The sequence below is a fragment of the Sphaerodactylus townsendi genome, linkage group LG01, assembly GCF_021028975.2.
Source record: "Sphaerodactylus townsendi isolate TG3544 linkage group LG01, MPM_Stown_v2.3, whole genome shotgun sequence".
Lineage (NCBI taxonomy): Eukaryota > Metazoa > Chordata > Lepidosauria > Squamata > Sphaerodactylidae > Sphaerodactylus > Sphaerodactylus townsendi.
In genome coordinates this window covers 80,486,724-80,504,720 of record NC_059425.1, presented here as the reverse complement: position 1 = coordinate 80,504,720, position 17,997 = coordinate 80,486,724, and the positions used below count along the sequence as shown (strand labels likewise).

The 17,997-nt window shown below is 45.2% G+C and overlaps 1 long non-coding RNA gene across 1 annotated transcript; it reads left to right on the top strand.

Annotated features, from left to right (window-relative positions):
- The first annotated feature begins 4,681 nt into the window (after positions 1 to 4,681).
- LOC125438831 lies at positions 4,682 to 11,504 on the top strand. The gene is made up of 2 exons (XR_007245427.1): positions 4,682 to 5,317; positions 11,404 to 11,504. It is a non-coding gene; the product is annotated as an uncharacterized LOC125438831 (long non-coding RNA).
- Positions 11,505 to 17,997: the final 6,493 nt, after the last annotated feature.

The following is a 17,997-nucleotide window of genomic DNA, read 5'->3' as shown; positions in this document are numbered from 1 at the left end:
GCAGTCTCAAAACTTTCATGGTCTCATCAGGAGACTGCCCTGATGATATCCCCCAGGTTTGGTGCAGTTTGGTTCAGGGGGGGCAAAGTTATGGACCCTCAAAGCTGTAGTCCCCATCTCCTATTAGCTCCCATTGGAAACAATGGGGGATGGGGCACCCCCTTTGGGAGTCCATAACTTTGGACTCCTTGAACCAAACCTCACCAAATTTGGGTGGTAGCATAAGGACAGTTGCCTGATGATACGCTGAAACTTTGGTGCTGATATGTCTAAAAATGCACCCCCTGCAGGCATCAATGTCCTGGTGCAAAAAAAAATTTTGGTCATGGTGGAGTGGCCACCCATGGGGGGGGGCCTCCAACTCAGGTTTTGCCCAGGGCTCCAGTTTGCCTCGTTACGCCCCTGGGGAGAGAGACATACATACATACATACATACATACATACATACATACATACATACATACATACATACATACATACATACATACATACATACATACATACACACATACACATACACATACATATATATATATACACATACACATACATATATATACATATATACACATATACATACATATACATACATACACATACATACACATACATACACATACACATACACATATATACATATACATACATACATATACATACATATACATACATACATACATACATATACATACATACATATACATATACATGCATGCATGCATACATACATACATACATACATACATACATACATACATACATATATACGCATACATACATACACATATACACACACACATATACACACACACACACAAACACATATATATATACATACACACATATATATACACACACATATATATACATACACACACACATATATAAGACACAAAATGCAGCTAGGGAAATGCAAATGTCACTTGGCTCCCTTTCAGTGTCAGCAAGGACACATGGGGCTAACAACACCAGGCTTCCCCCATCCTCTCCCCCCTCATTATGTGTTTTAATGTTGCCGCCCTCGCTAACCCCGCCGTGATACATTTGCTTTTTTTTCTGACTAGCAACTTTTAAGAAGAAATAAACGAGCTAGAAATAAGTTGTGAGAGGGCAGGCAGCTAGCAACCCCCCCCCCCCCCCCCGCATACCAATACCAGAAAACGCATCTTTGGTGCGCTTGATCTCTGTTGTTTCCGCTCCTCCTCTCAGCACCCCCCACCGGAGGAAGGAGCGGAGAGAAGTGAAACCTGATTATGTTGAAAGCTTGATTCTGCTCCTAAAGATTTCAACCAGCAGCAAGGAGCTCTGGATTGGTCCTGTGGAAATGCAGAAAATGATGGATGCAGAACATGACTGGACCAGTAACACTGGTACAACTAGCATTAGGAGACAGCAGCGATTCCCCTTTCCCCTCTCTTCCCTTCGGACCTGCTCCCTTTTCGTCCTTCCCCTCTATGCCGTGCGCTGCTCTCAGCACGCAGCATCCCAGGCGTGCGCCCGGCCGTCCCCACGACCCCGCGCTCTGCGCGGGGCCATCAAAAGGCGCCGTTGAGAAGAGTGCCGCGCAGGATATGCACGCTGGGAAAGACGCGACAATAGCAGCTTCAGGGAACTGCGCTAAGCCAGCCCCTCTCAGTGGGGAGTGCCGAGGAACCCCGCGCTACTCTCCTCGAGTAGCGCGGGGCTTAAGGGAAGTGGGGAAAGGCCCATGTCCTCGCTTCTTGGAGAGAGGAAGGACACAGACGTGAGCAAACAAAATCTGTAAAGTGGCCGAAATCTCACTTTAACCACCCACTTTCCCCTCAACTACTGCCGTCTTCTCCTCCAAATAAAATGTAAGATAGAGGATAGCTCAGAGTTTTGCAAACTCCCAGTCCTTTCCATCTGAATCCCAAATACCCGCATTGATTCCAGAAAGGGTCACAAGGCTGAGGGCTCCCTCCTGCCTGATCCACCTGCAAGCGTCTCTTGTCGCCTGCTGACTGCCAGAAATGGGAACCCGGCAACAGCAGCGGCCATGCCCAAGTGGCTTCCCAACTCGGATCAGGAGGAGGAGAGCAGAGTTTGGCTGAAAGGGTGCGCCAGATCCTAGCCCACAATTGCCCTCTCAGGAGAAGTCCAACACGCAAAAACAGCCCTGTGGAAGAATGTCAGGAGACGTCCCTCCTAAGGGACGGCTCCACGCCCGCTTTTACGGAGCTCCCATCCTTGCTTGGCTCACATCGAGCGCCGCCCTCTTCAGTGCAGGAGTCGCATTTTAAAGGGTTAAAGGGCAAAAACAGTGGTGGGATTAACAACCGCTTTGTCGAACTACAGAAAAAACCATTGTAACGGTAAGTTATTAATGCAAACAAATATAATGATAAGTGGTTGTGGTGTGTTTTCCGGACTGTGTGGCAGTGGTCTGGTGGATCTTTTTCCTAACTTTTCGTCTGCATGTGTGGCTGGCATCTTCAGAGGTGTATCACAGAGGGAAGTCTGTTACACGCTGTGTCAGTGAGAAAGGAATGTGTTGAGATAATCTGCTGAGATAATCTGTTGAGATAATGGTAAGTGTTTGATGTTTTGCATTAATATTAACTGTTTAGAGTATAAGTAAATGAAACATTTAACTAATGTGTTATATACAGTGGAACCTCAGTTTTCATTGCCTTTGAATTTCACCGGTTTCGGTTTTCATCGATTTTTTCAGTGAAAAATTTGTCTTGGCTTTCATCGATTTGCCTTGGCTTTCATCGATTTGCAGTAAGGTGCAGGGGTTTGTAGAGAAAAATCACCCGGACAAAGCTGTTGCAGGCCATGTCTGCAACTTGTTTAATGACAATGTCTTGCCCCATTTCAGACAAATCTTAAAGAGGTGTCAGAAACAGACCTCTTTGGGCAGCTTTCTGGTGCGACATTGGTCCACTGGCTCTGAAGCTGGCCCTAGCGTTATTGTTTGTTACTGTTTTCAGCATTAAACACTATGTTTATTCACCAAAAAAATGTGGTTTTTGTATGTTTTTGGGAGGGCCTAGAACGGATTAATTGGATTTACATTGATTCCTACGGAAAAGTTTGCCTCGATTTTCATCGGTTTCGGTTTTCAGCAATTCTTTTCAGACGGATTACCAATGAAAACCGAGGTTCCACTGTATATCTATACTGTATGTTATTGGAATGAGCAGTGGTGGGATTCAGCAGGTTCGCACCACTTCGGCAGAACCGGTTGTTAAAATGGTGCTTGTTAAACAATCAATTGTTAAATTATTTTAATCCCACCACTGGGAATGAGCCTCCCCATTGCTTCGTTGAGGTTTGTTGACGCCTCAACTATGCAATGTCCTTTTAGGATGGGACATATGTGACAAATACCCATATGTGGGAAGTGGTTTCCAGTGAGAGACTGTACTGAAATAGTTAAGTCCTGCCCAGTCCTGATTGGCTGGGGGAAATTGCCTGAGAGGAGAAAAAGAGGCAGCTGGAGTGCTGTGGGGTCCTTTTTCTCTGGGGAGAGTTGGAGTGAGGGAGACTCCAGAAAAGAGGTCTGAGCCTGAAAACCTGTCAGGGTTACTGAATATATAAAATTAGGGTGACCCTAAGAATGTGTCTTTGGGGTCTTGTTAACTCTTCCTTAAGGGAAGGTCTCCTAGACATGGCTGCAGGGAAGCACCTGAGGGAGACTGATCAATTTGAAGTGGAATACCAGCTTCCTGAGGAGAGCAGCTGTGACCCTTCTTGGTTTAAGCCAGTAGACACAGGGATTCTAGGCAGGGACCCAAACACCTCACTGTCAGTCATAGGACCATTTGATAGCCTAAATACCAGTCTGAATGACAATGCGTACTTCTGTTCTTTTTTTATGTGTTCCTCAACCCTACTAAAGAAATGTTTGATGTTACTGTTTATTTTAAATAAAACCTTTTGTTGTGGAGCTGTAAGGTGATATGGGCTCTAGTGCTGATTTTGAGGGAGGTTCTTAAAGTCAATAAGGAATAATACCGGAGGTGATAACTCCCTGGGCTTGAAACTTGTGAAAGGGGAATCCTTTCCTTCCCCCGTTTGGTTTCTGTTACAGCTTACATAAAATATTTAATATTATCCTTCTAATATTATCCTTGATGATGTATGACAATCCACACCTCATATACACGTTTCTTCACTAATATGGCACCACTAAGCGCTGAATGTGATTTTTTTTTTAATGCGGCAGTCTCTGCACAGAAATATTACCTGAGATTTGATTTTGGACTTTGGGTCACTTTATGACAGGCTAGGCTTTAGATTCGTGTTTTTTCATGGCAGCAACAACAAAAAGCACTATAACTTTTTCTATTTTCTGCATATGATATAAGATAACAGTTAGCTTTGGTGAACTTCATATAAAAGTCTTGAGGATCATAAGATTTGTGCTTCAAACCCATGGTGTTTTTCACTAGGAAAAAAAATTGGATCCATGCGTTTACTCCACAGGACAACAAGAGATTGTTGGATTTGTGGGTTTTTGCTTGGACTTACTGTGATCTATTATTTTGAAGGGGGGGGGGGCTCGAAACATTCTTCGGGATATCCGACTTCTACTGTTTTTCTGCCAAAGGTAAGCTTGTTGGGAGAACTGTGAAAAGTCTTTCCCAGATCTCTTAAGCGCTGCCAGCAGATCCACCATTTTTCCCTTTGTCCTCGTCACCCCATTGAGCCCCAAGAACTACGGTCACCTTGTTGCCAGGGTGCCGGGAGGAGCCCTCACCGTTCGGGATGGGGGCGGACGAGGAGCCGGTTTCAGACATGGCTCCCGCAGGCAACGGTTCCCCTACGGGTCTCAGGACACATGCGAGAGACCGAGGAGAAAGCGGCGCACCCGAGTCCGCCAGCAGCGCCTCCTTCCTCTCGTGCAGAGGATGCTGTTACCGCATCCAGCAGCTCTCGCCGCCTACCGGCCTCCCAGTCATATTCTCCTCCGAAGCCGGGCACTAGACCCGCCCCTCATCTGCATAGAATGAACAGATCGCAACCGCATGGGTTTCCGCCCGGGACTACATTTCCCAGGGTATTGTGCGGCAAGATTCGGAACGCTCCGATAAGAACAGCCGTGGGCAATGGAGCGGTTGGACGCAGTAGAAGGATGCGGGCCATTCAGTGAGGAGCTGCAACGGGCGCTTGCCGCGGGTTGACTCTCTGCGCGGCTATTGGCTGGGACGTCGGCGACGGTTGCGGATGGCAGTTGGCGGGTGGCCGGTGGTCGCCGGGCGAGACGGATGGCGCCCTTTTCGTCCCCGCTTGGGGGTGCTGGGATCCTATTGCTTTGCCTGTGGCTGAACGGCTGCCTGGCAGTGTGGAGGTGAAGGGTGGCGATGGGAACTGCCTGGCAGAGAGGAGGACCCGGGGAATGGGAGTCATGGCCGCTCGGAAAAGAACTGTTTTAAAAGTAGAGGGGACGTCTTGCCGGCTTTAAGCGTCGAAAGCGTTAAGCAGCCTGGGCTTTTAATCTAGTAACGTTTTTTTTTTTCCTTTTTAAAGGTGATGGCCCTGATTTACATATTTAAGAGTAGACCTCGCTAATCTCTCTGAGTTCGGCCCCCCCCACCTATGGGCGCCATTGGAATTCTGACACAGGGTAAAACTCCACTCCATGGCTGCTGTAGAAGGTAGAGCCAAGCCGACAGAGGATGTCAAAGTGGAGGGAAAAGGGATAATTTTAAAAATATACAGGGAAAGCAGACACAGAGAGATTAAAGACAACTCTGATTACAGATGCTGCCAAAACAATGTTAATTTATCTTGTCCACAAGAACTACTGTAAGTGCTTATGATCTGCATAGCCAATCAGAAGCCCAGTTGGGTAAAAGCCCCATATTGTTCAGCCCACCTTTCAAAAATACTGGGTCGTGGCCAGGAAAGGTGTCAACCATAAATTCTGCTGCATGGCTGCAATCCTAAAATCTATATGGCAGTGGGTCTGTGGCCTGCAAAATATCATATTGAAATAAATATGACTAATCTTTAAGATGTCATTATATTTTTATTTTATACAATCCTAAGCACACTTACCAGGTAATATCACCTGATTCTGTGCACTTTTGGGGGGCCCATGCATATCATTGCGATTACGTCTTCATATGCATTAGAACCTAAGAATCCTGCTGAATTAGACCAATGTCTATCTAGGGCGGCCATCATCCTGTCTTACATGGTGGCTAACCAGTTCCTCTGGGTAACCCCATCAAAATGCCATGTCTCTTTCAATGATATTGTTCATCAAACCTAAAATAATTATTTTCTAAAACTAAATCTAATAATTGTAACAAAAATGCATAGGTGGATTTTTATCAGGACATTTGGACAGGGCTTCCTCAGCTACTTGCCTTGCCTCTTTGTGTGGAATATTGGTGTACAAAGCACCCACATCCATACTTAACAGTACCACATATTCTGGTATAAACAGTCCCTCCACCTTTCTTATAAAATCTATTGTATCTTTAAGATGCATAGCAGCTGTAGTTTTTCGCCATTTTGGCTTCCCTTTTTGTCATCAACCTTTACTTCCCTTCTGCAGGTTAGTTTTATACTGTGGTTTAGTTGCCATCAGGTTTTAGATTATGTTTTAAATTGTTTTATCGAACTGTTGGGAACTGCCCTGAGCCAATGATGGGAAGAGCAGTATATAAATCTAATTACACTAAATTAAACTGCAGTTATTGAGGAAGGCCCACAACTCATGTTTCACATAGGGCAGAGAACCCAGAACCAACTGTATATACCATGATTTATGAATCATTACTAGGAGAACCCTGAGAAATTTGTGAAAGCAGTAAAAGGAAGCCAAGACTTTATTGTGAAATACTGTATTGAAACATAGTTTGCTTCATGTACATGACTGGTTGCTCTCTTGTGGAATGCTGGCTGCAATTGTAAGCACATTGGGAAAAGACTAAAGTTTTCTTTATCTTAATTTCAGATATAAGACTAGTTCTGGGTACTATTTTATCTTGTCCACAAGAACTACTGTAAGTGCTTATGATCAGACAGAATATTATGAAAACTGTCTGCCTTAATTGGCATTGCTACTTCCCACCCCCCAAATAATGTTGTGTTATTGCAATGAACACTGCAGTTCCAACTTTGTATTATGTATTGATGATTGATCCTGTGGTTGGAATTATGTGGACAAATGGATGAGACATAATAGTGTGAAACTGTATCCAGACATGGAATTGATGGTAGTTGGGGCACTAAGAAGTGTCCTGTATACTACTGTACCAGTTGTTTTGTAATGCTCGCATAGCATCATCATTATTTAGTGAGACTACTGTGTACTCCCAAAACCAAAACCAAAAATGAATATCACGTTATTTATTAAATCATAGAAATGCTGCTAGAATCAATGGAAATATAATGAACACATGCCAGTCATAAGATAGAAACTAGCAATGCCCCATCAGCCATACATGAACAGATTTAACCTACATATGGTCATGCTGTAATGTTGCCCAACCCTCCTATATACAACCTGGAAGGTCCAAACACAGCACAGTATTCTTCCCAGATGAGTAAAATGTGGCTAATAGAGCATAGGGAATTATATGGATAGGAGTCTGAATGCCCTTATACTACATGTATCCAGCCTGCAAATCCCAATTCTGTTGACACGATAAGATGCAACAAATAAAGTAGGCCTGCCTGCCTGCCTGTTACTGCTGTACCAGCTGAGGAGGCCAGTGGAAAATATCAGAAAACTCAGCAAAAGAAGAAAGATTGTCTTTATTGAAAGAAGGAAGGAGAACTAAAAACATACTTTCAGGTATAAAGAAAAAAGGGAACAATAAAAAAATTCGCTAGAAGACACCCTAACCTGGACTCACCAGCTACTACCAAACTGGAGAAATAATTAAGAATAGATTATATGCTTTTGTCTGATGTGGTGAGTGATTCCTCCCCACCCCCCCCACTCCCCGGCCTTGGAAATGAACGTGTGCAGTTGGAAGAAGTAGAAACTGTTAGAACTCATACTCCACCCTCCCATTTCCTCAAGAGTTATTGCAGCTACTGCTATAGAGGTGCGGACTGAGGAGTCAGTTCAACCTATAGTATTTAACTCTATCCCTACCAATGGTTGTCTGGACACAAGAAATGAGTGGGAGGTGGTTTCCAGAGCAGATCTACTAAAATCTGTTGGGGAAATTATTTCAAGCAAAAGTTCTTGTTCAACTGTTATATAGGACCATCTTAAATCCATCATCTTCTCTCCTTATTCTTTTGGAGTGAGTTCAGTTGCAGTTTTTAAGAGCAAAGTTACAAGTCCCCAGATGTGTGCCAAATCCTATGCTATGGCTAGAGACCAGGCTGCTCAGACTAGAAGCCAAGATATGCTTCACTTCCATAGGCTATTGAGATCTGCTATTTTCCACAAGTCTGATTTCGTTGCTGTTTTCCAACACCTTTTAATCATTGTGGCAAAGGATGGTCTTGAGCAAACTGGCAATTCTAGGGGTGATTTCGCACTCACCGTGTGAACTCAAGTTCGACCTATGTTCAACCCAAGTTCTCCCCACATCCGGTGAATCCGACGTGGGTTTGTCCTGCTTTGCTCCGTTCTGCCATTCAGTTTTCGACTCTACCTCCGAGGTGGGGTAAACTGGCGAAGCTAGGTTTAACTCAAACAAAGCTGATGGGAGTGGGGAATCTTCGTCAGGTCGATTCGCCCGTTCAGCCAATCACAGACTAATGTTTTGGGCATGCGCAGAATGGAAGACTCTCGACGGCAAAAAGCGCGCCATTTTCCCCCGCTTCCATATTACACTGACGACCATTTGTAGTAACAAAGGGCAGATTGCACACCGCTCATAGCAACGAAACGGCAACATTTTTCCTTCACAGCACCGTTTCACCCAATCAATTGCACCTCATCCCTCCCTCCTTTTGGGTGGCACATTATAAATGTTTGTCATTTTGGAGGGGAAGTTGCCATTTTGATCTGACTGCTGACAGCTGAGCACAGTTGAGTCATGGCCAGCAGTTGCTCCACCTCAGGATCCATAACTGACAGTTCTGACAAGAGGATCAAAAGATGCGTTTCCCGCGTGAAATGGAAATGAAAGCTACGAGTGTAAGAAACTACGCAAATTGTGCCTTGGTACGCACATTGCATTGTGACGTCAACGCTACGTAGTTGTCATGTTAAAAAAATTGGAAAAAAGGGACGCATGTTCGCGTTCCCACTCGAACGCAGCAGCCAATCAGGCACGACGAGCGAATGACATGCCGAGGTGATCCCGCGCTCTGAACTCAGCTCTGGCAGGACAACCTTGGCTGCTGTGGGAAGTTATGAGGGGATTGACATAGGTCGTGTCTTTCAGCCTGATGAGTCGACTCTATGTCAATTCTCAAGTGCGAAATCACTCAAGGTTTCTCACTTTATCAGCTGTAATCTATGGGATATGATCCAGCAAAGTGGATCTTAAAACAAAGGATTCTGGATATTGAGTGACAGACTGACATTGAGAAGGCACCCTCCGTTTTGTCTACTATTAATACAAGATATAAAGTGAAACCAGTTGTCTGCTTGACACAGTTAGAGGTGTATAGTCAGAGAGGGGCTTTACACTTGGAGGATGTGCTACCATCCTCTCCATCAGAGCCATAGCTAGACCAGAGTGCGCCCGATGCACACTCTGGCTTTTGTGCCCCCCCCCCCGCGGTACCCCCTGCCCCCTCCCCGTGGTGCCCCCCGCGCACCCCACCCCACTTACTTTTAGGAAAGGAGCAGGCCAGAGAAGAAGGCCAGAAGCCTGCCTGCGTTGCCTGGGCCTAGTGGTAACTACATTTCCCAGGAGCCCCTGGGAAATGTAGTTCCCACCAGGCCCAGGCAACACAGACAGGCTTCTGGCCTGCTCCATTCCTAAAAGTAAGTGGGGGGGCGCTGTGGGGGAAGGGCCGTGGGGAGGGGGATTTTTCTGCCCCCCACATGACTCGAAATGGTGTGCCCAGTGTGTCGCGCACCCCCTGTCCCCTGGTGGCTTCGCCACTGCTGTCCATGGTTTTAGATGAGTGCTATAGGAAAATTAAGCAGCCAAGAAAAAGGAAGAAAATCCAAACCCAAACTGAAAAACGAGCTAGGAACCAAAAAAGGTTGAGGTCTAAAAGTGAGTGTGTGTGTGTGTGTATAATTGTACTGTGCTATATTAACAATAAAACACTATACATGAAAATCTCAATAGAAAATATACATTTATACCTAGAAACATAAAATATTATAAAATATTTCACAAATAACCACAAAGCCTCATTTGTTAAAATCAAATACACAGTATCTCAGAATGTAACACAGAAAATCTAAAAAGATCTGATGTGTTTCGATCTAATTGGCTCTTCTTCAGCAGTCAGTAAACAACCCTCACATTATTTACAGCCCATTACGTTTTATATAGGTTAATCAACAACAAATGGTGTTCCTATAGGTATCTATGGTTTATATTGTGAATCTTACAGGTTTCTATTCATCAGGTAACTTTTTCACAGAACCCCACTTGTCAGACAAAATAACACAAATGGTGTTCCCGTAATTATCTATGGCCCCTTCTGCACAGGCAATAAAGAGCGTTGCAGCCATGCCAAAAATACCGTTTGCGGTCAACACTTCACACTGGTTGTGGCTATGAAGTGACTGCAACGTACTATTTGTTCCACACTGCTTTATTAGAGAATTGCTAAATGAGCAATTCTTTTTGAATAAAACGGCGAGGGAGCAGGACTGTGCGAATGGGCTAGAAATAATTGCTTGCTGGAAGGCTTTGCCCTCAGTTGGCGAGTAGGTGGGGATACCAGCTGGTTAGAGAGGAAGGAAGGGAGTAAGATGCAGAAACCAGGATTTGCCAAGACAAATCAGGATGCAGTCATTAGTATTAGGATGAATCCTGGTTTCACAAACTTTTTTTGCCACCAAGTCACAACTGATTTGTAGTGACCCTTGATGGGATTTCCAAGGCAAGAGATTTTCAGAGGTGGTTTGCCATTGTATGCCTCCATGTTACAGCCCTGATATTCCTTGGAGGCCTCCCATCCAAATACTAGCCAGCCTGACCCTGTTTCACATCTGAGATCTGATTAGATCAGGCTAGCCTGCAGCTATTCAGGTTAGGGCTCACAAGCTAACTGCATAAATCCCATAGTTTTATATTGCTTTGGCATCAATCCTAGGAGTGAAGAACTTGTTTGAAGGCAGTCCGGAAAGTTCCAAGGGAGAAAAATTTGCAGTGGTGAATAAAGATGCTTAATGCCTTAGTGAGATAAACAACTTTATAATTTATTATGTTTCTGTTGTATACAATAATTGCATAAAACTCTAATATGGCTTCAAAATTATAATTTGGTATTTTATAATTATCAATTGTGTATTGTTGTGGCTTAAATTTTCTTCTTTTTGTCTAGATATACTTAGAGTATGAAGGAACATTATTTACGCAGTGGGATGTTCCTTTGCTATGCACTGTTACTAATAAAAAGTAAGTATAGCAAAATACGTAAAAGCATATGTGTAACGTTTTGTTTCTTTTCTGAAGCCCTTTATATGTAACTCCTGCAAAAGCACGTCTCCGCAGTGTTCTGAGAGGACATGTGTCCTTGCTTTCCATAGAGTTTCATATTTATTTTTGCTGCCATCAAACGCTCTTGCCTTCGAACTCTTCTTTTGACCTAATGGAGAAGATGGCCTAGAGCCCAATCCTGGTGGGGGAATGAAACAGCTTGTGGGAGCTGTGCAGGCCCTCGCTGGTGTGTTTGCCCACCCCACCAGCTTAGGTGGTAGGCACACTGGTAGGGACAGCAAAGACACTGGCGGTAGATGCCATACAGCTCTGCTGAAACCATACTAAGAAGTGCCCTCCCACATGAAAGCTACGGCAGCGTGGTAGAGCATACCAGAGCAATGTGCCAGGGGTGTTTCCAGGAGTTGCGTAAGCCTGTGTAGCTCATGGAGCTATTCGTGTGGCAGGAGGGTTTTTCAGTTTCCCTCCTTTCAGTTTCCCTCTGGATTGGGCTGCCTGTTATATTTAGTAGAATAACAGAATGGTCAACATATGGAAGTGACTGTATGCTGAAAATAAGAATATTTGTTCTAAGTGAAACAGTTGTTTTCTCTTAAACATAGAGTTTATTTAGAAGTAGAACATCCCAATGGTTTCAGTAAAGTTCATAACCATAAAAGTTTCAGATAGATACTGTTTTTCAAGTAGGTAAAGTTCCTTAAATAGACCTAGACACAAAGGCTTATTTCCTCACTTGCCACTTAGGTTGATAACTCCCACAAAGCTTAATTTCCTAACTTGCCAACTTTCACAAAGAACACAAATTTGTTTCAAATTCTACACATTTTACCCACAACTCCTTTCCTCCTGACACACTGAACAATTTTTTCTTTAACAAGTTGGCAACTCTGTCCCCTGGGTTATAACAACAGTCAAATTAGAACACACTTCAATCACATATTCAGCTCCCCCTAACGCCTTACTCCACATACCTTCACTTTATATGTCTTCACTTTAAATCACAGAAATAAAACTCATGCAAAATATTTATATTAAGAAACACCACAACTCATTAATTAATTAATTAGTCCGTTTGTTCATTCATTTTTAGATTTATACCCTGCCCAGGGCGGCAAAAAAAACATAATATAACAGTATACATTAAATAGAATACAAACTTGTAAAATAACATACATAAAACTATAAAATAAAACAAAGTTTCAGATGGCAACTTAACACATCAAACCTAGTGTTAGCCAGTTACAATAACAGCAGCACTATATCAATACATTAACAATTCAGTACATTAGCAATATATCAATACATTAACAATACAGCAACAATACATCAATATCTCAGCACAGTAACATATTAACAATATGTGTTAATACATTAACACTAAAACAACACACTAACAATAGAGCTACAAACTACTCTACACTTCACTATAACTGCTGTAAAGAAAATAACCTAACAATACTACTCGATTTCCTCCTAAAGAGCTGGCTACACCTATCTAACTTACCCTCCCTAATAATATACGAAGGAGGAAACTAACTACCCCTAACCTTCGCTCCTATAAATTACTAACTAAAACAACACAAAAAGAAAATTGGTGCAAAGCCCAAATTGAAAAGGCCATTGCCCTCCCTCCCCCAGAACAGCCTGTTTCTGCCACTACCCCCCACTGCTTAATTCTTCGCCAGCTGGTGTGTTGGATATCTCAGAAGCTATTTGCTCCCACTCTGTTTGTCCACCGTGGGCATTATGTACTCGAGTATTGTTAAAGTTTATAGTTCGCTGCCTGCCGGGAAGCATCTCTCTGGGTTCGACATCGGCTCTGGCACCACCGACCCACTGCCTGGAAGTCACTTGTTCCTGCTCCACTTGCCAGCTACAGTCGTTGTTTACTTGAATAATGTCAATGTACATGTCCCACTACCGACCAGGATTCGGCGTCAGCCCTTACACCACCAACCTGTTGCCTGGGAGCCACCTGTCCCTGCTCCACTGGCCCACCATTGCTCAATTGAGCGTTGTATAATGTTTGTAATTCGCTGCCAGCTGGGGAGTGTTTTCCTGGGCTCAGCTTCAGCCCTCACACCAATGAGCCACCAATGACTGGAGAGAGAAGAACATGAACAACTGGTTTAGCACTTGCTCAAACATGTTTTCCACCACCTCATTTGTTTCTGAAAATCTGTAAATATGGCAAATCTTCTTTAAAGATGCTGCTTGCCTATGCCTACTTACAGGTGTGAAATTTCAGCTGTGTACCAGTTGCCTAGAGCACCAGCCGCTACTCTGTTGGGCATGGTGGGGGCTGTGTCACATTGGGTTGACATATCTCAGGTTAATAGTCCTGGGGATCCAGAGACTTCAATGTGCTGATGTTGCCTCATGTACAATGGCTTTGGATTTGGTGTCATCCATGGCAGAACTGGGACTCTCCCAGATTGTTATCAGGTTTCACACATCAAGAATGCCACACGCTGAATCTGATATTTCTGCTGGGCATGGGTGTTCATCTGTTCTGTAAGGTTAGAGTGTCATGATCAGACCACTATTCTCTGAGTTTTCCAGCTCCTCCCCACTTGGACAACATACAGATTTATGCTCACCTGCAGAGACTGATAGATACAATTGGGTTCTGGAATCCTCTGCAGAATCCGATACCCTCCAGTGACTCATTGGATGAGCGGATAGATGACTGGTATAATGAGATCACACCTAGACATCCTCTTCACCTTTGCTCCAAACTGGTCCCTTGGTATTCCAGCTGAACATGATTTAGCTTTTTGCCCTTGTGGACAGGAGCTCAAGCTACCCACATAGCCTTGGAAGGGGGAGGGAGGAGAGCTCCAGCATTCAGTTGAAGTTCATTTAATTGGAGTCCAGCATTCAGTTGAAATCCTCCCTGCCACTGCTGAATGTGAGTATTCTTGAGGTTTTGTCTGGTAGGGACCCAACTTTGTATTGGGGCCAGTGAACTGGCTGCACACCGGTATACATGATAGTGACGGAGCCCTGGGGCCAATCCACACTTCCATCTGTGTGGCCTCAGAGCTGCCGCAGCCCGCAGAGGTGCCTCCACATGGAGGCGTGTCCTGTTTTTTAAAAATTTACCTTTTCACCCTGTGCAGCTCCACAGGGAAAAGAAAACACATCCCCACGGCCACGGCGACACCTCGGGAGTCGGAGGGCAGTGTGGGTGTGTCTCCTCGTCCATGCGGAGCTGCGCAGGGCAAGAAAGTAAGTTTTTAAAGAACAGGACTCACCTAAAAGCGGCGCCTCCCACCCGCTGCCATTTGCTTGGCACCGGGTGCGAAACGGTGTCATTGAGTGAGTTTAAAAACACCATTTCTCCACCGGTTGGGGGGAAAGCACGATGCTGCCTCATTTTGGAAGCAGCAGCCATGCGAAGTGGTCCCCTGGAATGGTGTTTGTACTGTGGCTAGGGTGGTGTTTTTGGCCCGTGCAGAGTGGGCCTTGGTTTTTCAGGCTTAAGAAGAACAGGATCTTCATACAACCTTTATTTGTGAATTGGTAGAGGCTATCACACACTGTCTTGAGTGCATTACGGTTCAGTGGCCTTTATGTATCACAGCTCTCTCCATCAGAATTCTGGTTCTTTTTACCAGGTTGCTGTATGTATTTGAGTTGGGGCACTTGTAGAAAGCTCCCTGCCTTTTTATAAGCACCTCTGGGTGAATGTCAATATGCGAAACTAAACAAATGTTAGGAAGGTTGTCCTTCATGGTTTCTTACTTTGGGAGCTTCATATCCACCTCCTTTACATATTAGACTTGTTAGTCTCTCGCTGTGGCACTGTACAGAGGCCACTACTATGAAAAGGGTTGCATTTATGTATTAGCTGTTGCTAATCGAATGGCCTTCAGTGCAGGCATACCTTCATCTTGTCCTGCTGTGAACTCTCTGGAACTTTAGTTTTTTGGGGTCTTCAGCACTTACCTGGAGAGAACTGAATAGCACCTCTTCTTCTGGTCATGTGATGGTATTGGTGGGAAAACACCAAAGTAAGCAAGGGTTGTTCAAGAGAGGTCTGCAAATCTTTTCCATAGGTGGTCTGCACAGTCCCAGTCTGTGCTTGCATAGAAGACCCCTTGATGAACAACAACTATGGGTAAATGCAACCCTGTTTTCAAATGTAAGCATGTTTCTGAATAGGCAGTACCCAAAGAAGGAACCTATTGGAATCTATATATATATAAAGCTAACAGTGTTTTTGTTGATGACAGTATACCTCAGTAACTGCTGGTCCAATTCCTCTGAAAATTCCCAGTCACTATAGTCAGCCAGGCGAGAGTGTTTTTAGATGTTCACATACCTGAAATTTCACACCTGGCCCAGGTAAAACGCCTTTTTCCTGGTGCTCAATGGTGAAGGACATGCAGCTGCCTGTGTGTAACTGTCACCCTTAGAATGTTCGTGCTGCTTAGAATGTTCACTCAGATGGCCAGATATCAGCAGTGGAAACAGCACATAGGCAGTAACTCCAGTCGAAGTGAAACACATACACACCTACACACGAGGGAGAGGGAAGGGAGGGAGAAGAAGAAGAAGAGTTTGGATTTATATCCCCCCTTTCTCTCCTGCAGGAGACTCAGAGGGGCTTACAATCTCCTTGGCCTTCCCCCCTCACAACAAACACCCTGTGAGGTAGGTGGGGCTGAGAGAGCTCCGAGAAGCTGTGACTAGGCCAAGGTCACCCAGCTGATGTGTGTGGGAGTGGACAGGCTAATCTGAATTCCCCAGATAAGCCTCCACAGCTCAGGCGGCAGAGCTGGGAATCAAACCCGGTTCCTCCAGATTAGATACACGAGCTCTTAACCTCCTACGCCACTGCCACTGAGAGGGAGGGGTGGCATCAGAGGTGGGATCCAGAAGGTTCTCACATGTTCCCAAGAGTAGGTTACTAATTATTTGTGTGTGCCGAGAGGGGGTTACTAATTGGTGATTTTGCCATGTGATTTTTGCCTTAGTTACGCCCCTCCTCTCAGCAGTAGCACGCAGAACTTGAAGCAGTCTAGCAGGAGGTGCACTGGCGTGCGTGGCAGCCTGCGGCTACATGCATTCGTTTCCCGCCACAGCCCCGTCCAGGAATGCCCCACCCCTGGAATACCCGGCCACGCCCCTGTTGTGCTCCGCCCAGCCCCATTGGCGCTACGCCACAGTTTGAATCCCACCACCATGGGAACCTTTTACTAAAATTTTTGGATCCCACCACTGGGTGGCATGCAAGGGAAGAGAGGGAGGGAGAGGAAAGGGACGGAGGGGGAGGCATGCAAGGGAAGAGATGTGAGGGAGGGGAGACAGTGAGGGGTGGCATGCAAGGGAGGGGAGGCAGGTGGCCCAGCATCTTGATATGCCCCACCCACCCTAGCAGAGAAAAAGGGAAGGGAGGGAGGGGGAGGGGTGACATGCAAGGGGGGAGGGGTGGCATGCAAGGGAAGAGAAGTGAGGGAGGGAAGAGAGTGAGGGGCGACATGCAAGGGATGGGAGGGAGGGGCCAGGCACCCTAGATCCCCTGAATACTGCGGTTACAGTTAAGAAAACCAGGCACGCATTACCCAGGAGTAAGCTCAGTACAGCAACCGTGACATACTTTGAATGGCTGCGTCTCGCCCCTCAGAGGGTTTCCTCAGAAGCGACACCCATTGCCACCAACCAGACTTACTCCCAGGTAAAGGATCATGACCAGCCAGCCTAGATGTGTGGGAGGGGTGCCTTTCCATTCCCCCCACCCAAGGAATGCGGGCACACGCATCACTGAGATCGCACAGCATCAGGCTGCGTGTTTGCATGAGCACATTTCTGGCCTCTGCAATTGATTTGCTGCTACTGTTCCTTTCCCATTTAACTACAATAAGCCACAGCAACGCGTGGCCGGGCCACGCTAGTCTTTTTATAAATTTCCTATGCCAAGGAGATGATAGGAAGCTGGGGTCAGCTCTTTGCTTTGGGTCAGAGAAACAACTTGGTTTTTTTCCTACAAAGGAAGATTTTCAAGGAAGAAGGTCTGTGTCTACTTCCAAACCAACTTGCAGTTCTGCAATGTGCCTGCTGGCAAAGCTGAATGTTTCACTGGTCAGTCAGCTGATAGGGATCAACTTGAAAGTCTGGAATTCTCTGCTGCATCCACTGGATTTTATACCATAGATTCAAGGAGCAGATGAAAGCCAGGAAACAGATTGCTGGGCATCATGTTGTCCCCAGACAGTGGCGGAGGGCCAAGGGAGGGGTGCGCATCGCTGGCACCAGGCTTAATTGGGGTATTGGCACAAAATCGCCCCTGACCTCTTTCTCAAGAGCTATCGTCAATAAATATAATAACCTTCCCAGTTTATCAACTTTCAGGATTTTAGTTTTATTATTCTTTGAGGCTGAAAAAAGCGACCTAGTTACAGTTCAGGGGAAAAACTGCCTGAGGAACTGCAGTTCCCAGGAGACCTTGGGGCTCACAAGGTCTCCTGGGAAG